We start from the raw sequence: 25,778 nt of genomic DNA, 5'->3' as shown, positions 1-25,778 counted from the left end.
ATTGTAGATCTCGCCGTACTCTACAAGAAAGATCTTATGCAATTTTTCCGTAAGTCCAACGGTTTAGAAGTTATTGAAGAAAAACGAAATTTTTTGTCAAAAGTTCGCCATTTCGACGCTGGGATAGTCAGATTTCGTCAACATCAATAAAATGCGAAATAATCATACTTAACTCGTTAAATACTGGAGTTAGAAGAAAAATGCATTGAATCTTTGATGAGATGCAATTACTCTTCAAAAACATGCAATTTTTACATTTCCTATATATGCATAAAATTGTTCAGTGATGATGAAATGTTCCGAAATCGTGTTAATTAAATTCTGCATAATAGACAGTTCGCTTGCAAACGGTGAAGCTGAATGGCGTTATGTAATTAAGGGAGGAAATACGTAAATCCGAAGTTCATAAATGAACATGTCTGGGCATCAATGGATGAATTAGCAGTTGCTAATCAATCGATGGATCCATCATCGTTCGAGTATCCCTGACAGTCGTAAATTTCGAGATGATGAAATAGCTATCTGTGCCCGCTTAGTCGAGACTACTTTATTAGCTAATATTGTTTGTTTACGTAGAAACAGTAATGCGCATTCCAGTCACCGTAAGTGATTAACAAACAGCGTAGCAATTGCTACATTGTTTGGCCGACGTCGTTGACAATGCAAACAGCTGCTTCAAAATTATCCTTAAGCCTATACGGTTCTAATTCCCTAATAGACTGCAATTCTTTGCAATTGCAATCAAAGAAGGGAACCGTACCTATTAAATGAACGTCATAAAATATTTTATCTCTGTATTAACATATTCTTCTAATTGCTCCTCTAAGCATTGAATTTTATTTTCCTACGCAAGCTTAAGTATTTCATTGAAACAGTTTTGAAAATTACGGTTGTAATAGCTAAACGCAGGCTATTTAATTCGTTGGTTGGGGCAATTGCGAGGGATAACGGTTCGAAAACTTGCGTATTCGGCTTGTAACAAACATTTAAAGTTGCCGGGCGGCGTTAAAATTAATTGGAACAATTTCGGTGAAATTATCAGATAAACAGGTGCTCCACGTGTAAAGTACGCAGCAGGTGTTTCGAAACCGGAAAATTAAACCACCCCGAGCTATACATCACTACATCTGCGCGCGCGATTTTCACTTTTCCATTAACGATGCGACGAAATCGTGCGGGAAATAAATATTTTAACTAACCGTTTCGATAAATTCTAGTATCAGAACGATTTCATGTATTTAAACAAAAATATGTGCGAAAGATCATTTGCATACGTTGACGCATGTTTAGTAATAATTGCTCTTGTTGTTGTGAGAAGTTATTAAACTGCATTCCAGTGTATTACGTTATTGAACGGTGGACATAAAAGAAGCGAACTGGCCATCTAAGGATACACGGATTCCCTGTATCGGTGGTCGTACACATATTGGCTTGTACTTTTCCCAGGTGTGCGTGTATGTGCAACATCGAGACGGGAGAAGAAACCGGTGGTGAAAAGGTTGGAGTTGATTGGGTGTAAGCAAACAGGAGTTCCTGGCCAGGAAATCCACTACTTCTGGCCGTGTGTCCAAGCATCATCCCACATGTCACGCGGCGCACCAGCAACCTCACTCCAATCCACCACCACGTCGTTCTTCCACTTCTGTTTCCGCTTCCAATGCCATTGGGATTCCTTCCGTTACCTAGCACGTCCTCGCATTTATACTCCTTCCAGGATCGCAATTCTCCTTCCTTTTTTCTTTACATTTTCTTACGAATATAAATTCTCCACCCGTACATCCCTGTGGCCTTCATTTTCTTTGACGCCTTTATTTCCTTTCTTTGATTCATTCCGCCTTTTTCCCCTCTCCCGTGCTTGTCTTTCGGCTTCTCTCCCGTTCGTACGCGCACGCACGCGGACGGTAAATTTACTTTTCCACTTTTACTCCTTAATGTCGCTCTATTTTTCTGTCCACCGTCTGATCTGTGATCACTCCTGATGAGAAACAACTGTCTCGATTGATTTCCACGTCTCTATTCCTTCCTTGGAAACTTCTATCTGCGTTCGCAAGATATTTTCATGCTCTAAAATATTTAAGATATTTTCCTTTATACATTTATAGTGAGTTTCATAAAAATGTAAAACCGATCCCAAGAGTTCCATTCGACATAAATTCCTCTAATCGATTATACTTTAAAACTCTTTTAAACAGAGGGCGAGCAACGCGTTTAAACTTTTTACAAACAACAACGACTTTAGATAATGTTAAATTAGTAATCATCCGAAGTTGTACACAATTATCGATGTCTATGAGATCGAATCTGAAGTATGGTAACAGCGACAACCGCACGTAGGGAAGTCGCATCGTTATCGAATAGTATCTATCCATCTCAATTTCCCTGCTGCACAGTACCGTCTGCTCGGACTGAAGTTACTGCTCGTTAGTTTCTGCAGCGGTGACTTTCTTCACTGGCCGTACGTGGTCGAGCAATTTGCGAATACGCCGTTTATTGCGCGAATTCTATACCGGACACGAAATTATCCGCGGGAAATTACTGCTGACAACTATTAATTCATTGATCGTGCATTCAATTTGACTTCCATGCGGAAATTACAGACGTGTCTATTCAAGGAAATGTATAACAAAAATGTCATAAAACTGTTAGAATTTATAAGATGCAAATTCTAAACGCATGGCACTTGTGCCGGTCTATTCAATTTGGAACGTTCCAAAATAACGGGGGCTCGTTTAAGCAAACGTTATTACCTTAAATTCGCTTGGAACAGAGTTTAACCGGCGGGTTAATAAGCGCGGTTCAAGGATTCCTCTTCAGTTTCTTGGAACGGTGACAACGGCGGCAACAAGAGAGATCCTAAAGTGAAAAGGAAAATATTTTCGCGGGTTGACGCGCACGGAAATTGTACAAGCTCTGTCCGCTCAACTCGGCGACGTGTATTTGTAATGCGGCTTAATTCACAGGTCATTAAAGTCAGAGTATGCGACTGTTACTACTATACCCCTTCGGGGAAAATTGCTGCCGTACAATTACTACCGGAGAATACTATTTTCCCTCCTCGGTTATCGATCGCAATTTATTCCTGCGAATTTATTGCAACCAACTTTACATTCTATTTCAATCTCAATCGATCAAATAGAGTATTTCAATAAAAATCATAAATAATTAAAGGACTCCATTATTCTATTATATTACGTGCCGCGTTACCGAAGTAATTGTCAGTCTTCGTGGAATACGTGGAATATTTTCCGTGTCCACGTTTCGTGGTAAAGGATAAAGGAACAATTTTCTTCATCCCCTAAAACACAGAAACTGACCGGGGTTATCAAACGGAAATTTCATGGCTATTCCCTGCCTCTTCCATCCCTTGTTCGTTTCCACTTCACACAGCCTTTTTTCTCCTCGGAAGGGGTTTGAACCCCGGGTTTACAGTTTTTCCTTTCGTACATCTTCTACTTATTTCACCCCTTTTCTTCGTCCGGCCTTTTCTCAGCCACGATTTCCGTGGAAACGCGCACCCTCGCCCTACCACTATTTCCCCCGTTCTATTCGGTCGACCTTACTCGCGCAAAGTTGAAAATCCTAATGAGATCTTGAAAGTCTGAGATCTGATATTCAGCCCGTTTACCTTACTTTGTTTGCAGCTGCAGCTCCGCGAAATTATTGCGCGACGCGACGGATAGAACCACCCCTCGCCGCGATATATTTACAAACGAATCGAGAAATTCAAATGAGACGCCCCTGCGCAGCTCGTTGCTGTCTCCAGTATTTTTTCCACCGTCGCTTTTTATCATCCGTTAAATTAACGAATTTCTCATTTATTTCCGTTAATATACATTATTCATTTGCGATCTTGTCACGATTCTCAGTTCAGGTTTCAAGTTAATTCTTAACGATGGAATATATTTTTACCATTAAATGTGCACAGCATGTACCAAATCCGTCGTTTTCCGTTTAACACCTATTTTTCCCGATCCATTCGACATAAATTCCTCTAATCGATTATACTTTAAAACTCTTTTAAACAGAGGGCGAGCAACGCGTTTAAACTTTTTACAAACAACAACGACTTTAGATAATGTTAAATTAGTAATCATCCGAAGTTGTACACAATTATCGATGTCTATGAGATCGAATCTGAAGTATGGTAACAGCGACAACCGCACGTAGGGAAGTCGCATCGTTATCGAATAGTATCTATCCATCTCAATTTCCCTGCTGCACAGTACCGTCTGCTCGGACTGAAGTTACTGCTCGTTAGTTTCTGCAGCGGTGACTTTCTTCACTGGCCGTACGTGGTCGAGCAATTTGCGAATACGCCGTTTATTGCGCGAATTCTATACCGGACACGAAATTATCCGCGGGAAATTACTGCTGACAACTATTAATTCATTGATCGTGCATTCAATTTGACTTCCATGCGGAAATTACAGACGTGTCTATTCAAGGAAATGTATAACAAAAATGTCATAAAACTGTTAGAATTTATAAGATGCAAATTCTAAACGCATGGCACTTGTGCCGGTCTATTCAATTTGGAACGTTCCAAAATAACGGGGGCTCGTTTAAGCAAACGTTATTACCTTAAATTCGCTTGGAACAGAGTTTAACCGGCGGGTTAATAAGCGCGGTTCAAGGATTCCTCTTCAGTTTCTTGGAACGGTGACAACGGCGGCAACAAGAGAGATCCTAAAGTGAAAAGGAAAATATTTTCGCGGGTTGACGCGCACGGAAATTGTACAAGCTCTGTCCGCTCAACTCGGCGACGTGTATTTGTAATGCGGCTTAATTCACAGGTCATTAAAGTCAGAGTATGCGACTGTTACTACTATACCCCTTCGGGGAAAATTGCTGCCGTACAATTACTACCGGAGAATACTATTTTCCCTCCTCGGTTATCGATCGCAATTTATTCCTGCGAATTTATTGCAACCAACTTTACATTCTATTTCAATCTCAATCGATCAAATAGAGTATTTCAATAAAAATCATAAATAATTAAAGGACTCCATTATTCTATTATATTACGTGCCGCGTTACCGAAGTAATTGTCAGTCTTCGTGGAATACGTGGAATATTTTCCGTGTCCACGTTTCGTGGTAAAGGATAAAGGAACAATTTTCTTCATCCCCTAAAACACAGAAACTGACCGGGGTTATCAAACGGAAATTTCATGGCTATTCCCTGCCTCTTCCATCCCTTGTTCGTTTCCACTTCACACAGCCTTTTTTCTCCTCGGAAGGGGTTTGAACCCCGGGTTTACAGTTTTTCCTTTCGTACATCTTCTACTTATTTCACCCCTTTTCTTCGTCCGGCCTTTTCTCAGCCACGATTTCCGTGGAAACGCGCACCCTCGCCCTACCACTATTTCCCCCGTTCTATTCGGTCGACCTTACTCGCGCAAAGTTGAAAATCCTAATGAGATCTTGAAAGTCTGAGATCTGATATTCAGCCCGTTTACCTTACTTTGTTTGCAGCTGCAGCTCCGCGAAATTATTGCGCGACGCGACGGATAGAACCACCCCTCGCCGCGATATATTTACAAACGAATCGAGAAATTCAAATGAGACGCCCCTGCGCAGCTCGTTGCTGTCTCCAGTATTTTTTCCACCGTCGCTTTTTATCATCCGTTAAATTAACGAATTTCTCATTTATTTCCGTTAATATACATTATTCATTTGCGATCTTGTCACGATTCTCAGTTCAGGTTTCAAGTTAATTCTTAACGATGGAATATATTTTTACCATTAAATGTGCACAGCATGTACCAAATCCGTCGTTTTCCGTTTAACACCTATTTTTCCCGTGAGGTCTCGAATTTCTGATATCGATATCAGTTGACTGTGTAGTCAGACAAACGAAATCGAGCACTTCTTACCGGACGTGATATATTCACGAATTCGACGTTTCGCGCTATCATCGAGAGACGCGCTCTCCCTCAAGCGCCTGTCTCGAGAGATCGATAAATCCCCGCTTTTCGTCAGGCACTGAGAGCTGCTTTTATCTAAGACCTGTGTCCCTTAGCGATCCTAGCTTTCGCGTGAGCTTTGATCAAGCTTCACCCAAAAGTTAAAATTCCTACATTTTTAATATAAACCCGGAATAATTTTTGACATCGTGATTGCAGACCATAAATGGCAGACCTGTTGAATATATTTATATTCATCTTTTTATTATTACGATGTGAAATAACATTAATTTACCAGATGCATTGTAAATTGAAATGGCTGAAATAGTATCTGTGGCTGCGAATTCTGCGAAAAGGTGTCAAGGTATTCCCGTGCTGCTTAAATATATTTTAGTTTGAATAAATCTTAAAGGAAATCAATGAATGTGGAATAATTAATAACATTCTATTTAGTCAATTTACCGAAAGTTCAAGTATAAAAATAATATTAATATAATTGAAACAATAAGGTCTGGTTCGTTGTCAGAATAGAGAATCAGAGTGGTGGCCTACTTGAAACGTTCAAACGCGAATCAGATAGCGGGACTAAACGGTGTCAAAGTAGCAAATGCCGAAGTCTTGTTAGGTAAACTTCACAGAAACGGGAGTTCCGTCATTTCATTCCGTTGAAAATGAAGCATATAGTTGAAACTACTCGCAACAAATATAATTGTGCCAACCCTTAAACTTAACGCACTGGAAATATTGCAACGAAAAATTTCTAGGTTCATGACCAGAAAAATTATCCGAACATTTCTCAGTTCAAATAGTTTTTAGTGTGTGCGTTCGACAGTGAGAAGTGGAATTGGACAGTAATTGTGCAAATACGTTAATCGCCGTTTCAACATTCGCCAGCTGGTAACACTGTGGGCTCGACCCAAATATAACAGGTTTCTGATCACTTTCGAGTTTCCGAAGGGTCAACGCTGGTCACCGGGAAGAAGTAACGCGGTCGTCCCGGGGGTAGCTTATCGACCAGCAATGGGGAATCGGCCGATATGAGCTTGAATTACAGTCGCGTCGGATCTCGACGCGTTTCTTACACGAATCGAGCGTATACCGGGAAGTGTTACCTCCCGCGGGGCGCAACGCCACTGCTTTTTCGTTAATTTGACACGAAACGCTGTCCCGGTGTATCGGAAAAGTAAAGGTTTCCTGGTACCGATCGGACTATTAGCGCGTCGCGTCCTGGGGATTCCCCAGCTATCGAAACAGACAGTTTGAGTAGCACCGATCGACGACTGGGACTTAAGGACATTGGACGCAAGTTTCTGACGGACACGGAATATTTCAAACTACGCTTTTAAACTCTAAGTGGTAAAGATAGGTGGACACAAATGTATACTACTATGATAAACCTCTTGGCGATACACAACATTACTTCAAATCGTCGTTAATTTAAACTAGTAAAGATAGACGAAGAAAAATGTAAAATAATGATTTTATTACTGACACGGTTGATACTTTACATAAAAATGATAACAAACAGAAATCAGAGGAGAAGAATGAGGAACTCGTACCGCGGTAACAAATGAAAAACTTGAGGATCCATTATTCATGGAAGAATCGCGTTAGGAAAATGTCGGTAATGGTTTTGCAAGTAAGTCGGTACTTTAACCGAGTGGCTGTTTCGCTTATGTATACGGTGGATATCGATGGTTTTCCCACGCTCGCCTCGCGGAATTCGTATCAACTTTTATATCGTCATTTGTGTCGAGAAATGTTTTCAAGATACGCCGCCTCGTTTTATGGTTCTAAATGAGGCCGTGAGTACGTTTACTCGGGATTCACGATTCATACGATGGAAATTTCATTCTCACACATTTTCGATTATAATACGATCTCATTATCGTCCTTCTCTAATTATTATAAAATAATTGAACCGCGGTTAAAATCACGCAAATTATGAAAAAGTAATTAAGTCGACGGTCTGCGGTTTTCGCTTTTTATTCGATAATTATAAATGACGGTACAACGTGACAATGACTAGCATATGACTCTGAATGCTTTGAAAGATCGTCAAGATAAGAAAAATGAAGCTCGACCCCTGAATTTCCGGGTACATAAAGTTTCATGTTATAATCATCCCACTCTTCCGGGATATAAGGATGCGTGTACCCGCGCTGACGGCGAGGTAAGTACGTTGAAGCGTTATTATGCGCCGAAGCCGACGTGCCCGGGCAACTTCATGCGTTCACAAACCTCGAGCACTTTCCATTCAACGCGCATCCCGGCGAAAGGGTTAAATGATTCCCCTCGTCGAAATTTCATTCCGCGATCGCGACTACATTCCAGTTATTTGCTTCTTTGAATAATAGCACAAAGAGTCGGACGGAGTTAACAGTTATGCGATGCACTAATACTTCTTATGTGAATACTAGACGACTTGTTACGGATAAAATGGAAGAAAAATTCCACTGGCTCAATTAAATGTACTGTCGCGAGATATTAGCGAGCACCTCTCGAGAATACGATTTTTAAAGAATGCTCGAGGAAGAACACGCAGATTGTCTTAATAAGGAACGCTCAAAGGGAGTTCTTATCAATAGTCTCGACCTGGCGAGGGAAAAGCACGCACGGTATTCGACGATATCACTTAGATTGCTGAATTCCGATCACGTATCGATCCGTGATTACTCGGCCGAGATGCCACGCTGCTCTACCGAACTCGTTTTAAAGCTAGCTTCCTTGACAAACAAAAGAAGACTGGGAATAGCGAAAGAAAAAAATTGACCGGAGTAACGCGGGAGGGAATTTAAAATATTGATTTCATTACAATTTTGTCTAATTGCGTTCGCGAGATACGCGTGGCCCGTTTCATTATCCGAAAAACTACTTCTGCAGAGTAGAAAATAAATATGAATGGGCATACACGGTTCTCTACGCTTAAACGAGGCAGAAAAAGAAACAAAAACTGGGACACGTGTATTCATTTCCATCCGTATTAACAATGCAAATATTTTTTTTTTTTTTATTCCAACTTTCGGGCACAGCGTGCACTCCTATTTTATTCATACGTTCCGCACCGTAACGGTTAACGTGCAGCGAAACTGATAAATGGATAGTTAAGGGATTTGTTCGAATTATTTTGGGATGAGCGCGGAAACTCGGTTTCGCTGCCTGATATGGTTTCCACCATGATTCCCACTGATACGATCTTATTAGGAAACTTTTTCTCGGATTAAAACCGGGTAATTACAGAGTTCGATGAAAGCCCGAGTCACGCCAATAGTAATTGAAATAAAAATGAAACGCCGACGAAACGGGCAACACCTGAGTGATTTTTGCAAGCAAAATATTTTCTTACCCTTCTATTCTCGGCTCATTATCGAACTGGGATGTTATACCGCATTTCATTTACACGTATAACGAGGTTTCATGTTCACTCTATTTTAACGAGAATTAAATCCAGTGTAACGACCGCAGTCCAAAATGGAATTTTCGTATATCTGTTCCGTCCACCATTAAATTTGCCAGTAGACCAAACATTTATCCAACACGTTTTTTTTTTCAATTCTGCTTCAACCCTGCGCTCACTTATTGCAAAAAATAATTCTAAATCTTGCAAGAAGAGAATCGATTGGTTGACTCAAAGAATATCAAGGGACTATTTCTCATCTCGATGAGTATCGTCCAGCGAACATTGTACTCGGAACAACATTCTAATGTATGGGACCGGGGCGCTAAGGCGGCAGAAAGCTACTAAACCAAATGTTTTATTCATAAAACGTTGATATGATATAGCACCGGGAGGAATATCGCGTGGCTTTGTTTGTATTCCATTCCGTATTACCCAACCTTCCCATTATGTGAAAATGATACACTGCCGTCTATCTACTATCGAAATGCATGCGAATATCACGCTAAATCGATAACCGCGGCCAGTATTATGTGATTTCTTTGGATTCGCAATCAGGGTGACTGTCCCCCAAAGGTTTCGACCCTTTTAAAATGACACGCTCCTGTTCAAAGTTCATACTGACATTTAAGCTCTTAATGATCGCCATTAGTGGCAATGTATTGATTCTTTGTCTGCATTTACACTCTGACACGTTATATATTGAATATTTAAGCTATGTTTAATTATATGAAACCAAAATATACTTTAATTATTGGCAAATTGCTAAAAAAATCCTTCGTAGAACTTATACATAAATCCTATTGCAGAGGAGGAAGTATATCATTTACTATAAAATCGTTCTTTAACATAATTAATTGGTTCACTGGTTACCGGTCGTAAAAAGCTCAAAGCGAAGCCCTCCTTGACGAGAGAAGCTAAGTAAGTACTTTCTTAACAGAAAGAATAAAGCAGCGGCTGTGAAAAAGGGACTTATTCAAGAAGCTCGATCACGCGTGTAAGACGTAGGGACATTATCGGTAAATCCGTGTCGCTATGCACCTTTCATTTTTATATCGCTTACTGGAGCGTAACGATAAAGCATATCGTGTATTAATAGAGCCACTCTTTACATTTTTGATAAACTAATATATGCCTCGACGCGAGAAATCCGTCACACTTCTCTTTATGAAAACTTAACAAATTTATAAAACATAACGATGTAAAATAAACGAAATAGAGATTCTTATAAATAATTCGTTAATAAATCGAGCAATGCAAATGCAGCTGTACTTATATTTCATTTAGTGACGATGGATTGGATTCGAGTGTATCACGGGTACAGGCGAGTGTTCAATCGTTAATTACAACAAGCTGGGAAACGATTGGCCGTGTAGCAGAGGGTGGCGGAACGTCTTGCTCCGGCTACGGGGATTCTAGCCTGAATCGGGTAGTTGGTATCAGATCGGAGCAATTCAATCGTGCGAAATTGAAAAGCACGGAAGAGCATGAATCACCGTGCATTGAATCAGATCGAACGAGTTCGGATGGGTTCCGAACGGATCGGAAAAATCGAATCTCCTGGGGAAATGCCGCGATTACACACTTGCTTGCGACAATAGCGGGTGAGAACAAATCAATAAACCGTTTCCCAGGCTTCCTGTTTCCACGTTGCGTCTCTCTTAATTTGAAAACAACTCCCAGACCCTGGCGTTCTCAGATTTTCAACTTTCACGCATGCATGGTCGATGAATAAGAAATACTACGGAACTCGCTTAACGATTTCATCGAATCGTGTATGAATTATTATATGATGATCATTAAATGGATCTATCCTCTCTGGAGAATTTCTCATTTATCAGGCTTTATAATGAAACAGGTTCAAATATATTATATTTATTTCGAACAATTTAATAAAAATTTGTCTGAGAATTTAAAATCGTGATTGCAAAAAGATAGATACTAAGAACTGTTTAATCGACAGACTATTGGTAGGGTTAATAGGGCGTACGTTTATTGGAATGCGTTATAACACGATTAATACGGGATAGGTGCATAAAGCACGTTACAGCTTAATTAACATAAATTGCGTTTGAGAGTCTCAAACGTGCAGTTCGATTGTATGCGTTTAGGACGAGCTAATGTTTCAGAAGCATTCATTTGTGTAATCTGGCAATGAATGGAAATTGTGCCCGTTCGGGCACGACCAACGGTGCGCCGTTTGTTTTAATCGCTTGAATCGCTGATATTCGAAATCCAATTTTTACCAAGCAATATGAGTTCATAATTTATAAAATTTATACACGTCTGTGCGGAAATAAAAATCTGACTGACCTGAATGTTATTCTTTTTTAAATACGATTAAATATGCAGTTTGGTATTGAATTGGGTAAGTGAAATTCAAATAGAAAAGAGCTGTGGTATAAAATTGTAGTTGTCGATACTCGAGCTTATGAGAATGGGAGGAAATTTCTTTAAATCAAAACCGCAAGTGGTAGGTTTCTATCGCGGGGAAAATAAGTTGAACGGTTGGACTTCAGTTTTCTAAGATAAATGAAGAAATAAGTGTCTCGACTCGAAGTTCATTGTTCGTGCGACCAGCCAGACCCGGGGAACAGTAGCAAAGAGAGAAACGAGATGGAGAACGATAAAGGAGCCCGGGTACAAAGTGGCGGAAGGGAGTAGGTGTATCGTTTTACGCTATGAATTATTGATGAGAGGTTCGACTCGAGATTTCAGTAAATAATTTATCGGGAACAGCCCCCGTCGTAAAATTATTCCGAACTTTCCCTCGTAAGACACTATCGTCCGTTGGAACTTTCTCTGCTTTTGTTTTTCGCTGCGAACGAGTCGCGGAGTAAGTAAACTTCGGAAATATCAGCCAAGTTTATTGTTTGGCGTAACGAGCCGCGTGTGAAGAAAGAAAATGAACGGAGCTAATTAAAGTGTTAATAACTGGCTAATTTACTGTTGGGATCCATGTAGTTATAATTAATGTCAATTCTTGTAATTAATCTCACAGTAAAATAAAATTGATTCCTGTATCAACAGTCTTTAATCGTTCGTTTCAAAGGCTGCGTGCTGTAATTCTTTAATCGAAACGTCGATAAATAATCATTCCTTCGAGAAACAATGAACGAAAGAAACGGTGGGTAAAAAAGAACGAAGGGAGGATAAAGGGTAGTCGGTAATTACTTAACGTCACGATCCACTAAAAGGATTTCACGTTTCCCGCGGGCGAGGAGGCGAGACGCGTCTCGTCGGCCAGAAATTATCGCATAAAGAGCGCTATTTACAGGCAGAGAAAGAAGCAGTTGAGGGATAAGAATAGTAAGCGAAAGAAGAGAGAGTGCGCGTGTCTCCGTTTTAGAGGATAAAGCGCAAGATAAAAGTGTCCCGACCGGAAGTTCGTGTCCGTCCCTGTAAGAGAGACAGAGATGGAAGTAAAGAAGTGAGAGAAGAATGAAGAAGAGAGAAAGACGGAAGGACGGAAGGACGGAAGGAAGGAAGGAAGGAAGGAAGGAAGGAAGGAAGGAAGGAAGGAAGGAAGGAAGAGACTGGTATAAAGTAACGCGAAACAGTGCTGCATTATTCACAGCATGAATTATTGATGAGCGTCGCGTAAAATATGAACGCCGGCGAGTCGTTATCAACGCCAGCGCAGCTCGTGCCTCCTCTCTTTGTTCCCCCTTTCTCTTTCTCCCTCTTTGTGGCCACGCGCGCACACCACCCCCGCGCCGTCTCCTTTTTCAACCCTCTCTCGCTGACACACAGATCGGACTCAACCCCCTCGACGAACGGGGCGAGAACGTTTTTCCGTGGCTCGCCACGGAAACACCGCGAGCGAACAAATGGGATGGGACAGACGACACCGCACATATTGTATTACGTCATATCTTCCGCTAGCCGGGGATCACGGTCTCGTTATTCCTTAGCCTTCGCCCGCGTTTTACGTTCACCAATGCCCGGAGCGTTGATAGCCGGGTGTCGTCGTTCCGCTTCCGTTCGCGCGTTCCCTACACTCTGTTCCGCCACGGGATCCTCATCTGGAGATTCGCGCGAACTTCCACTAAGGTTACCATCCGACCGAGTTCAACCGAGGACGCATTAAGCTTGCTAGCTATCCGATGATTACACGAGTCGTTTGTTTTAACTCTTCCGGGGCGAGCGTAAATATCGATCCGGTCTCGCGAGATGGCTGCAAGATGGATTTGCATTCCCCTGGAGACGGCGCGATCGTTTTCAAAAGTGCATTTTTGTAGTCCTGCGGCTCTCCCGGCATGCCTTCGCGTTTAAAACGTCGGCCCTTCCGAGGTGTCTCGAGCTCGAGGCGGGCTATGGCTCGTCGAGAATGTTCACACGTTATTGCGGGGCGGTTGGATGAAGAGTCTTCTAATTTGGAAAATTGCTCGGCTCATCCCCCCGGTCCCGGAGAATTATTTATGCTCCTCGAAATTGGTAATATGTCCTTACTTTACATACTCCACGCCTCCCCCTGCCGCACCTCTAATACCCTCTGGGTAATGTTATATTACGTATTCGTTCCATCCGCGACGGCAATTCCATCCCCGTAGCGCTGTCGCGTTTTTATCGTGCCCGCCCTCGCCTTTTTACCCGAGAGAAAATCGTTTTTTGAGGCTGTGCTTCAATATAGATTCAATTTTATCTCTTATTTTCTGCTGTCACTGTCGCCGGCTTCGTTCAACTTAGACGCATCGAATTACTTATGGATATAAAAGAACCTGTTAATTTCAGGATATTCGGATGCACCCGGTTAGGATAGTACAAGTGAAGCTAGAGAGTTTCGAGCTTTATCTTCGACTCTAACAATTTGTTAGGTTGTTCAACTGATAAGCGCAATTTGCACCGCCTGATCAAAATTATTCGACGCACGTGACGATCTACTTTTGCTAACAAGAAATTAGAAAATGCGTAACTTTCAACTGAAGCGGTATTCACTTTTTGAATCGCATTAATTTAATCAGGAAAATAAAAGCTGATAATGAAAAGAACTGTACAGGGGCAAGAATTAATGAAATTATTTCGCACAATTGTATCTCGAAATCAATTTGACGGGGTTGCTCTTTATCTTTGACAAAAAGAGAGATGAAAGGATATAATTATTGTATCAGGCGGCAACACCTTTCCATTATTTTTACCGGACAAAGCGATCAGCGAGCAGGGCGAAGGTAAACGATCCTCCGGGCGCAATTTCCCTCTTCCACGTTTCCAATTACGCGCGCGGGGTTTATTAATTTTCAAAGATGTGCCGTTCTCAAACGAAATTCTATCGTTCGTAGCGAAAGAACATAAACCAAAAAAGAGAGTAAAAAGAAGAAAAGCGGAAGCGGGCTGTGTAGCGTTATCACTAATAGAAAGAAAGTTACCAGCACTCTCTCTTTCTCTCTCTCTCTCTTTATTCTCTTATTAATTCGCAACCCGATTGTGTGTCCCGGGAAGCGAGGCGGCGCGTCCCTTCATCAACGCGGGATCGCTCATCCACGTAAATGCGGCGTGAGAAAATCGTTTAAGCTCTCGCACGGAAGATCCTTTTGCCCGTTCTTGTTTAAGCCGAGATAAAAGAAAAGACGACAACGGTCGCTCGTAAATGCGCCTTTAATGGTCGTTGTGAAAGATTATCCCGAACCCGGGAACCTCGCGTGTTTCGTTATTTATCGTCAATTAACGGGCGTGTAAGTCCGGCCAGAGGTTTCTCCTTTAAACGGCAGGTTTATTCAATCGGTTCCTCATACCGTGTTTTCAATCCAATTTGGGCGCCCTCCTACGCGATGAATTATTGAAAACGCGTAACGTGTCCCGATCAACTTGCCGCAGGGAAACTTCTCACTTTTATTGTTCAGCGAGAATCCGCCGTGCTGCTGAATTGATAAGCTTTAAGTACGGATATTGAAACATGCAAATGAATTTTACTCCAACTGAGGATCATCCTACAATTTATTTGCTTCATTTTCCTCGATACTAAAGAATTAAAAGAGAATGAAGTATTGTTAATCATTTGATTACCTGCAGTAACAACAATTGTTTACAAATAACTGTATTCTGCAAAGGAGCGCTTTTTTAATCTTTGCTTCACTGTTCGAAATTTTCTACTTACATAGAAAATGTGAAAATGAAATTCAGGACGTTTTTGATCATGAACTTAGTAAATTATAGTAAACAATGTTTTCCTCTGTTAACCTACGACCGGTGAGAGGATATTTCATCAACCAGACTCGAGATTACAGCAGAATGTAGAGCAGACATGGAATTATTATACGGGATAAGATATTCCGGGCACGAGATACATTTCAATGCCAGACACTCGCTTATCTCGCGACGAAAGTGGTTAAAGTTATAAGCCGGCGTTGCTTGCACAAAAAATCGATGACAAGTACTTTGTACCAGCACTTCTGGCTTTCTAAGTCCATGTTTTGTAATTAAATAAAACTGCACTGATAGTATCTAACAAAATATGACCAAAAAAAAATTCTATCAACGGACAAACCTTGAGACAAATGAAGTTATTATATGCACGTGTATAAAGACGACTGATGCATAACACAGCATGTGTTGGCTTTTAAAAATGAGCAAGGAGAAACAATTGTGTTCCCCTGATTATAATGAAGAGGTATGAAGGAACAATATAAGGGAGACTGAAACGTGTCGAGCGGTGGGATGGGCGACAGGGGTAACGCGTCGCCTAATCCTGAAGCGTGGATTCTCAGGGGCACGATATAATTTGATAATCAGAAAACGAGCGAAGCTAGGGAAACGGTACCGCGCCGATCGCACGTGAACGTGGTTCCAAGTGGATCGGCTCGCGTGTGCCACCGGATCACGTGTTAAACAGATATATATACTTACGTAGGTACTGTTGGTAGCTAGCAGCGTCTATACACCCGCGGAGATGGGAATGGGGTGAAACGGTTTCCGCCCCGGTAAAGGAAACCGCATCCGGCGATATTGCAAAACAGCGAAAAGGAATTTTCACGAATCTGCCGTTACCCCTCAAGGCTTGCATTATGACGCGATGCATAATGCAAACGTGTGCACGCGGGTCCGTGCATCATACATAGCAATGTCGGCGAGGATATGATTCCGAAAAGGATTTCCCTCTGTGTTCGTTTCCCTATCTTTTTTACCCCTTTTCACGTGTGTATATGTATTTCGATAACGGGGACCCCTTGAATTACGATGGCCAACATGTGCCGGGAATGTGAGGTATCTCGTCCTCTTTTTTTGTCGGTCTGATAGCGAATTTGCCCACGGTACTGCAGGCATTTTTTATCTGTTGTTACTGTTGTTGAGAGTTTTGAAAGGGTGATTGATAAACTAGGGGTTTCGCGGTGAGCCAGATTGATGGAGCGATGAGAGCGTGTTTTATGGGCCTCGGCTGATTTAAGAGTCGAATTTGACTGTTGGGTCTCGGGCATTCGACAATTTCTATAGTTATCAATTTATGGCGTCAACGTTGTGTACACGCGGCCAGAGATTTTTTAATCATCAAGCTTTGTCGGAATTTTACGTAATCTATGAATTTTGTGCATCACTTTAAAAAATACTTTAAAAATGATTAATTAAATTTCGATCGAATCGCGACATCTCGTTGAAGTACTCATTTTCAGTTCTACATCGTGCCTATCGTCCCAGCTTAAGTGATCATTAATAATAAGGTTAAGTAATAGCTTTTCGTCCTTACTCTTTGGACCTTCTTACGCGACTATTCATTTTTTAAATTATCAGGCTTGAATTGCAATGATGGACATTGAAATATTCGTGTTTTCAAGCATCGTAGAATTAAAAATTCTATAAACGTATGAGAAAAATTGAAAAATTTAAGTGAAGAAAATAGGACATGTGACGGAAATGTTGTTAAAGCAAAATTGAAGAATCTGGTCGAAGGAAATATACTGAGTCTGAGAGAATATTAGCATGGCAAAAAGAGAGGAGAAGATGAGCTAAACAGGCAAGAAGATGGAACGGGCACTAAATAATACAACAAGAGTTAGGGGCTTGTTTCGTACGAGAAATAAAGTAACAGAAGCGTGGAACAGGGAAATAGGACGATTATAAGATCCTTACGTAAAAGCCGCTTAACGCTGAAAATGGCACGACCATTAAGTTCGACAAAGGATCGGACTTAACAAAGTTAACCCCCTACTTTTTACCATCATCATTGTAACTGAAAGCTTGTAATGTTCGTACAACGCCGAATATAAATCCCAGTTTCAATAATACAATTTACATGAAACTAAGATCTGTTGTCTGCATCAATTAAATTAATTAAAAAACAAATGTAAAGTAGACGTGTGAAATTTTTGTGAACTCGTAATAAAATACAATGTAGGATAATTTATTTTCATCGTCCTTAGAATTAGGTAGTATGCTTTTTACAATTTATTTTTACTTGAGACGGGGTGAATCATGATTAAGAAACAGTAAAGAAAGAAGTGAAATTTCGTCTGGCGTCGCGTTCACCAAAACAGGGTTAAAAAGACTTAGGAAATAAAATTGCCGGGCGCACGCGTGACAGTTCAAGGCAACGAGTAAAAATAAATACGTGAAGGGAATATCAAAACTTGTAAGCGGAATATCAAAAACGCGAGAATTCCTCTCGCGAATTTTGCTATCTTTAGTGCCGCGCGAGAGACACTGAAAAATGACGCGTCACTCAATTTTATATTATTCCGGTTTGCTATCATTTGTTTTTATTCTCTTCGATCTCGCCCGACCGTTTTTTCAAAACTTATACGTCATAATTCAAATAATGGATACTTAAAAAAAAATGTACAGTACTTTTAACAAAAACTTAGTTGTCGTTTAGTTAAATGTTGATTCGTAGTCTTCGATCGACTCGTCTGTGACTGCAGACGGAGTAGGACAAAAATCGCACCCAATTTGCGATGGATGACACCAGGCTTGTTGATAGGGAGTAAACAAATTATTTCACGGAGAACCTCGAGAGGGTTGAACACGCTCCTTGACAGGACGGTTTTATTGATACACCGAAACGTATCTCCTCCCAGACGAACGTTAAACGTAGTTTCAACGGTATCGGTATTCTTGTATCGGGACTGGGTTGAAACCGAGTAACGCTCGCACACAATCGATGTAGAATGAAGAGGGAAAGAGAGGAGCAAAGCAGCACACCGAGGCGCGCGTGCAATGCTGCTTCGCTGTTTACACGCATTCCGTTCACCATTGATCCTCTTTGCGCGATGCCGAGGGGTAGTTCGGTCCTCGTTCCCATCGCTCTTGGGATTGTTTATAAGACTTCCGCCGGCTGCCGCGCTTTTCAAAGCACACCGAGCCCCGGCTCGTCTCCTTTCTTTCCATCCCAGATCTCATGTTCGTTCTTCGTCTGCCTCTTACCCTTCCTCGCCTTACCACGTTCTCCTTTTCCACTCTTCCCATACGCCAGTGCACCAACTCGATGCCAGACAACAAGGGAGATTGTATGTATTACCTCGCCTGTCTGCCGCACGCTTGCCCCGGCTCTTCCCAATCTACTTTCGAATCTCGCCACGACCGACCGATACAAGCCAAGGCAGCGCGCTCGCAATGCAATGCGATCAAATCGAACCCTTCTCGTGTTCTGTCACGGACTTGAAATCCGTACAATACATACCCACTACCCACACAACGTGTACAGGGCATTCTAGAATTACCAATTGAAGTCTATGCAACAAATGTGATATACATAAATAAGCTTCTAGTCGATTCGTCGTGTCACAACATTTTTATGCATTTATCTGAAATAAAATTCAGTCGACAAGTAAGAAATTTTTCCATTTATATTCCTCTATAGTGATCTTGAATTTTTGCCACATTTGTGGAAATTGAATAACTTATCATGAACTGCGAGTGAAAACTTATGGCCAAGAGTGTACGTGGTGTTACGGTGAAAGATCATAGGTACGCCTGGCATGCGCGCACGAATTTACGTATGTACGTGAAAGGTATCGCGTCGTGACGATCTTCCCGATGTGTTCGTCGCTGGTCGCTCGTAGGTGCGGAGACAAGGTCTCTTGGACCGCGGAAAATTTGATGGAACGCGACGCGCACCGATGCACGGTTCGCTCGTTTTTATACGCGTACACCTCGGGACCGCCGGGCTGGGGGCGCGTACGTGCATGCATGCAGAGATATCGCCGAGGGATGATGGATGACGGTCGATGACTTTCCACGCGCCCGACCGAACGACCGTTTCGAATCGTTATTAAGTCGGCTGGAAAGTGATGCCGGGAATGATTCCGTCCCGTGTGCTTATCTCCGAGTCATGGATTTTATCTGCCGCTGACACGTTTTCACGATTGCGGTCTACTCTAGCAAATTAAATTCTTCAATTCGGTAGGTGATAGTTCAACGGACGAGTTTTTTTTTTTTTTTTAAATAGGGCGTTATGATCCCTGTACTTAATTGAATTCATACCATAAAAATTATAAAAATGTGCTTGAAATTAATTAAAAATGAAGTAAAACGAGCAGAATCCTTTCTTTTAAAAATGATTCCACATCTATCAAGATTGTAGGGCGAAAATTATTATTAACACCACGGATCACATTTTATAAAAGTGCACATGGAAAGCCACGAAATTATATTACGTATAAATTTGCAATGAGTAAGAATACCAAAATGAGCATTGAACTTTATCAAAATACCACAAAAATTTGGTTCATCCGAATTCGACTTTCGATTCCGGAAATATCATCATGCAATTTTTTCGCCGCGGCTATTGGCGTCATCGCGTACGGTTCTCTCTATCGCTCGTTGACCCACTTACTGACCTGGCCTAACCATTATCAGCCCGTCTAGAGTCTAGACACCTGCCATGTGTTTCCAGTAAAATAAGCCTCTGATTCTAAGAACAGAAATTTCGCCTAAACGACAAAACTTTCGAAGCTCATGTTTCCAGAATGGATTTTCCATAATCAAGCACAAATTTACGTATGTACGTGAAAGGTATCGCGTCGTGACGATCTTCCCGATGTGTTCGTCGCTGGTCGCTCGTAGGTGCGGAGACAAGGTCTCTTGGACCGCGGAAAATTTGATGGAACGCGACGCGCACCGATGCACGGTTCGCTCGTTTTTATACGCGTACACCTCGGGACCGCCGGGCTGGGGGCGCGTACGTGCATGCATGCAGAGATATCGCCGAGGGATGATGGATGACGGTCGATGACTTTCCACGCGCCCGACCGAACGACCGTTTCGAATCGTTATTAAGTCGGCTGGAAAGTGATGCCGGGAATGATTCCGTCCCGTGTGCTTATCTCCGAGTCATGGATTTTATCTGCCGCTGACACGTTTTCACGATTGCGGTCTACTCTAGCAAATTAAATTCTTCAATTCGGTAGGTGATAGTTCAACGGACGAGTTTTTTTTTTTTTTTTAAATAGGGCGTTATGATCCCTGTACTTAATTGAATTCATACCATAAAAATTATAAAAATGTGCTTGAAATTAATTAAAAATGAAGTAAAACGAGCAGAATCCTTTCTTTTAAAAATGATTCCACATCTATCAAGATTGTAGGGCGAAAATTATTATTAACACCACGGATCACATTTTATAAAAGTGCACATGGAAAGCCACGAAATTATATTACGTATAAATTTGCAATGAGTAAGAATACCAAAATGAGCATTGAACTTTATCAAAATACCACAAAAATTTGGTTCATCCGAATTCGACTTTCGATTCCGGAAATATCATCATGCAATTTTTTCGCCGCGGCTATTGGCGTCATCGCGTACGGTTCTCTCTATCGCTCGTTGACCCACTTACTGACCTGGCCTAACCATTATCAGCCCGTCTAGAGTCTAGACACCTGCCATGTGTTTCCAGTAAAATAAGCCTCTGATTCTAAGAACAGAAATTTCGCCTAAACGACAAAACTTTCGAAGCTCATGTTTCCAGAATGGATTTTCCATAATCAAGCACTATTTTTTTCGTCTCGACTTTCTCTGGTTTCCTTTGGACTTTCAATTAAGAATTGCATGTTGATTGTACATTTATTCTTTGGAAAATAAATTTGAAATTGAAAATTACACTTAATATTCTGTGCATGTATTATTTTAAATTTTAATGTCGAAACTATTTCAATTGGAAATACATTTAAAAGTTGGCTGATTGTACCCTACGTATGTGTTTCAGGTGGAACAAAAGTCGAATAATCACGGATCCGGTAATGGATGTACAACGGGAATCTAGTTATATAAATTAATAAGCCGGTAATAATAGGTTTCATTGTCTATCGGACTTTTAATGGTATTTCTGGCGATTTCAATATAAAATAATTGTATGGCTCGGTCCTTTCATCTCTTTAATTAAAGCAATAGTAATTAGATGCGTCGGTCTGCGTTAGTATAAATAACCCCTTTATGCCCGACAGCAGTATTTAATAATTTTCAATCGCTGATTTATCACCGTTCGATGGGTTTATTACGTCGCAGTGTCTGAATTTAATTATTCGCAAAGCGTGTTAAATTACAATCCATCTGAATCGAAACTGATCAAAGCTATTGAGCGGTTTGAACGTGAATTAATTAAATTCTTATTAAAAACGTCCTTGAAACAACGCCAGCCATATCTCAGTTCTCGTCCTCTACAACAGCAAATCATTTCGCTGCGTTCAACATGAACTGTAATTAATGTTATTTATACAAAATGTAAAAAAATTTGCAACGTGATAGAAATATTTTATCTCCAATGTAATGACAGCTACGTCCATTATTTAAATTACGCAAAAATTTACAAGCAAGAAGGATGATAATGAGCGCAGTATTAAAAAGCCGAATTCTCTTTTGATTTCATTCCATAAGTAAATATCAAAATAATAATAATTGGTGAATTCAAATGAAAGAATAAAATTAATAAACATCCACACATTCATCTAAACGTCGTTTGCGAAGTTTAATATTTGTTACAGGAGAGAGTAACAAAGGCTGTCGTGAAATTTACATGCTTTTCGTCGGCCCCTTCCCTACCACTTTTTTTAAACGTAATATCCTTCTTTTTTGCAAATATTTTCAGCGTAACATCGCATTTCTTCGCTTTGTTACGCGGGCATCTTATCTTGATATGTAATTTCAGTATTTCGTTCTTTCTACAACGCTCTCCTCCCACCCACGACTCCGTTTAATCCCGTTTATTCGCAAAAAGAATTCTCGCGTAACGATCTCTTTAATTTGCATAACGAAATATGAAAATGTCATAACGCCGTGGTGAAAACATTCCTCGAAACTAATTAGCGGATCTACCGCTGTCCAGGCAACGAGTCAAATATTAGATTTTTCAAGAACGAATGAAACGAGAAACGTTAAGAATCGCATGCATATTTAATAACGCGCAGCGAAACGAGTAGACAGGTATTTAAAAAATGTTTAATATTCTGCATGGAGAAACAGAAATTAATATGTGCTAAAATCTAACTTCATAATACCTTCTAATGTTCTGAATTTAGTATATGAGATTGAATAAAAATCGTGAAGGGAAATGGAACGCCTAACACGAATTGCCTCGTCAGGAGTCCGCATAAAATTTCACAAACCTCGATTCTATCAGTTTTGATGTAAAAGAAAAAGGGAGAAGTGAGTCGGACAGAAAATCCGTTCTTTTGATTGGCCTCACTCAGGAACGATAACATATGGTCCCGGGGTGAAAACGTGAACTAGCAACTTCGATTCGTTCCCGCGTACCGAACGATTAAAGGAATGGTTTTTCCGTGAGAAATAAAACTCGCGTTTGCGTTGTAACAGACTAACGAACGTATACTTTCGCTGGCTACTTTTTCCCGCCCACCCTTCGTTCTTTGCTCCCTAGTGGCAGAGAGCAGCGGCGACCCTCTCCGAAGCTGAGAAACCCAATTGAGTTCTGGACCGCGGTTATCCGATTATCACTATATATTCGATAGCTCAGGGACGCCGATAGCGTGGCTAGGCCGCTTCAAGGATACGTCCCGCTTGAAGGAAGCCAGCGATTAATCACGTTTTACTAGACTGCAAGACGAGCCAACCAATTTGCCCGAAAAGGTCGTTGTTTCCAGATAAGCCAGAGAAAGAGGGAACGAGCCAGTGTTCTCGTGGAACAATCGACGAATCCGACCGTGATCCAGTATGAACAAACAATCTTATCTGCTGGCCAACAGATAGAAGACTCTCAATTTCTACTCTCTTTCTCCTTTTTCCACGTTCCATCGTCGGGTTCCAGTTTCTACCTAGTCTCCCATCTCACTGAAGCTTGTATCTCTGCCAAGTTATGGTTGAGTGATGTCCTAAACGCAAGTACGACTCATAGTTGTCAAGTGCTGAGTGATAAATACTGATAGATAGGAAGCAAGCAGGTTTGACAGCAAAAATAAACGACACTCCACACCTTGTCATTATTATACAGACGTGTTTGTAACGAAATTAAGATGTCTGTGAATAAACATTAGTCCTACTTCGAGCTGGTATGACGTGAATAGCAGTCCATAGCTTACGACCACGAGTTGCATTTAGACCAACTACTTGCACAGTAGTAATTTGTGGATTTAGTCGACCATAAATCCAACAGTCCAAACGCTGATTGCAATATGATGTTGACGTAAGACGCTGTCTGTAGTGGATATTGCATGCACATGGACGCAACGGAAATCCGGCGGCGGATTATATTTATTAACATGTTTCCGGATCCGTGAAACGAGATCAGCAAGTTTAAAAATCAACCTCGATTAGGGACGATTTCAAACTAATTAAAATTTTCCATATTCAGTTTGTGTAAGAGATTTCACGTGTCCACTGAATTAGCTGTTAGGAATTGTGAACGCGCATAATATACGAGAAGTTAATAATAATTAGAGGGGGATAACAATGGAAATAGAAAGCCGACGGTGACTCGAAATTCATTATTTGCAACGTGTTCGGAAGGTGTGGAGATGTATCCTCGTTAGTCAAGCATTATTTAAACTGGATAATGGCTGACTGACATCTGAACCAGGAAACTCTCTCAACTGTTCATTTCCGATCCGATCCGGTAATGTAAATTAAATCGGAAAGAGATGATAGTTCGAAGAACGTGAGAAACAAACGTTTTCAGATATGCAGTTGTTGCAAAGTATCCGATTATTCATACTATTCAAATGAACCGGTCGCCTGAAAATTTCATCTGCTAAAAGAAGAGATTCCGGAGATGAAATCACGATAATCAGATTAAGAGTAGCCGTTAAATCTTCTCAAGTTCATCCATTCGCGGCGTGAATTCGTGCTTTGTTACGCGGCGATACCGAAACGCGGTAACAAAATCTCAGCTAAATTCTATTTCCGGTTAGGTCTGGCTGCAGGCCAACGAACCCGACACCGTTTACGAAACTTATTTAATTATTTTTCTATCAACCGAACGGAAGCTCCGTTGTAGAAATGCGAACACGGCAAGAGAGAGAGAGAGAGGGAGAGAGATGGACAGTTACCGCAAACTTATTTAATTATTCCACTAGCGATCAATGCGATCGTATTTCAAAGCAGACGTCGAAGCAGCGCTATTAGACACGGGGCAACAACGAAATTAGACAGACTAGGGAGTAATTTATTTTCAGCATCGAAGATTAAACAGCTGGACCGAAAGAACTCGATTCGAATTCCACGGGAATCCGGCTGTGCTAGAATTCCCGTTGGCGAGAGTGGATGGGAATCGAAGGATACGTGGGATCCGACCTCTAATCTAACGTTGAGGAGCACCGGAGGGCTCCGGCCGAGGGAAACGGTAAATTAATCCGCGAACGACAAGCCCAGTAGTCGGTTCGTTTCTACCCGCTTTCACCGAATAAACATCAATGGCAGGCAGAAATTTGACCGGCGGATGCGACGTCGCCGTTGCGAATGTCGGTTTCCAGGTCTCGGCGCATATCCGGAATTCATGCATGCGGCTAAAGCCCCGTTCGTTCTCCCTCTTGGACCGTTTTCCCCCCCCCCCCCTCCCGCGCCCCGCACCCACCGTCGTCTGCATCGGACGTCGCGCAAGAGATTTCCCTCCACACAGACTCACCGGTCTAACCGTGTCGATCGCAATCCGCGAAACTGGCTGCGATACGAATTGATATCCAATTTGGGCAACCAGCGAAATTAGCGAGGTTAACTGCTTTTGCACCGGACGCTCGCCCGACTGCGTTCCAATCTCGAGTTTGCCGAGAAACGTCTGATGATTGACTTCCACGAAACGGAACTGAATCCCAGAACCACGAGGAAACATCCTCTCCTTATTTTCTTTCTCAAGATGTATTTGTATAAAATATTTGATTGAAACGAGATGTGTTTCGTATTTGAAAAATTCTTCCTGGATCTTAATATTTCGTTTTAGAATATTAAAAATACAAATGAATCTCCTCAATAAACTGATAATAAAGACCCTAGTCTGTCTAATCTGTTATATCGTATCTATCATTCATTTGTACGAGTCGAGTAGCACACGTCTACATTATAAGACTTTAAGAATGTATTGGCTATACAGTCAATCCCAAAAG

The 25,778-nt window shown here is 41.3% G+C and overlaps 1 protein-coding gene across 1 annotated transcript in view; it reads right to left on the bottom strand.

Moving 5' to 3' along the window:
• LOC108623027 (lachesin) overlaps positions 1–25,778 on the bottom strand; it is a 137,127-nt gene that overhangs the window by 47,329 nt on the left and 64,020 nt on the right. The window lies entirely within an intron of this gene.

Source organism: Ceratina calcarata, unplaced genomic scaffold, assembly GCF_001652005.2.
Source record: "Ceratina calcarata isolate Rehan_Ccalc_2016 unplaced genomic scaffold, ASM165200v1 scaffold250.2, whole genome shotgun sequence".
Classification (NCBI taxonomy): Eukaryota; Metazoa; Arthropoda; class Insecta; order Hymenoptera; family Apidae; genus Ceratina; species Ceratina calcarata.
The sequence above is the reverse complement of the archived record's forward strand: the minus strand, read 5'-3'. Positions and strand labels throughout refer to the sequence as shown.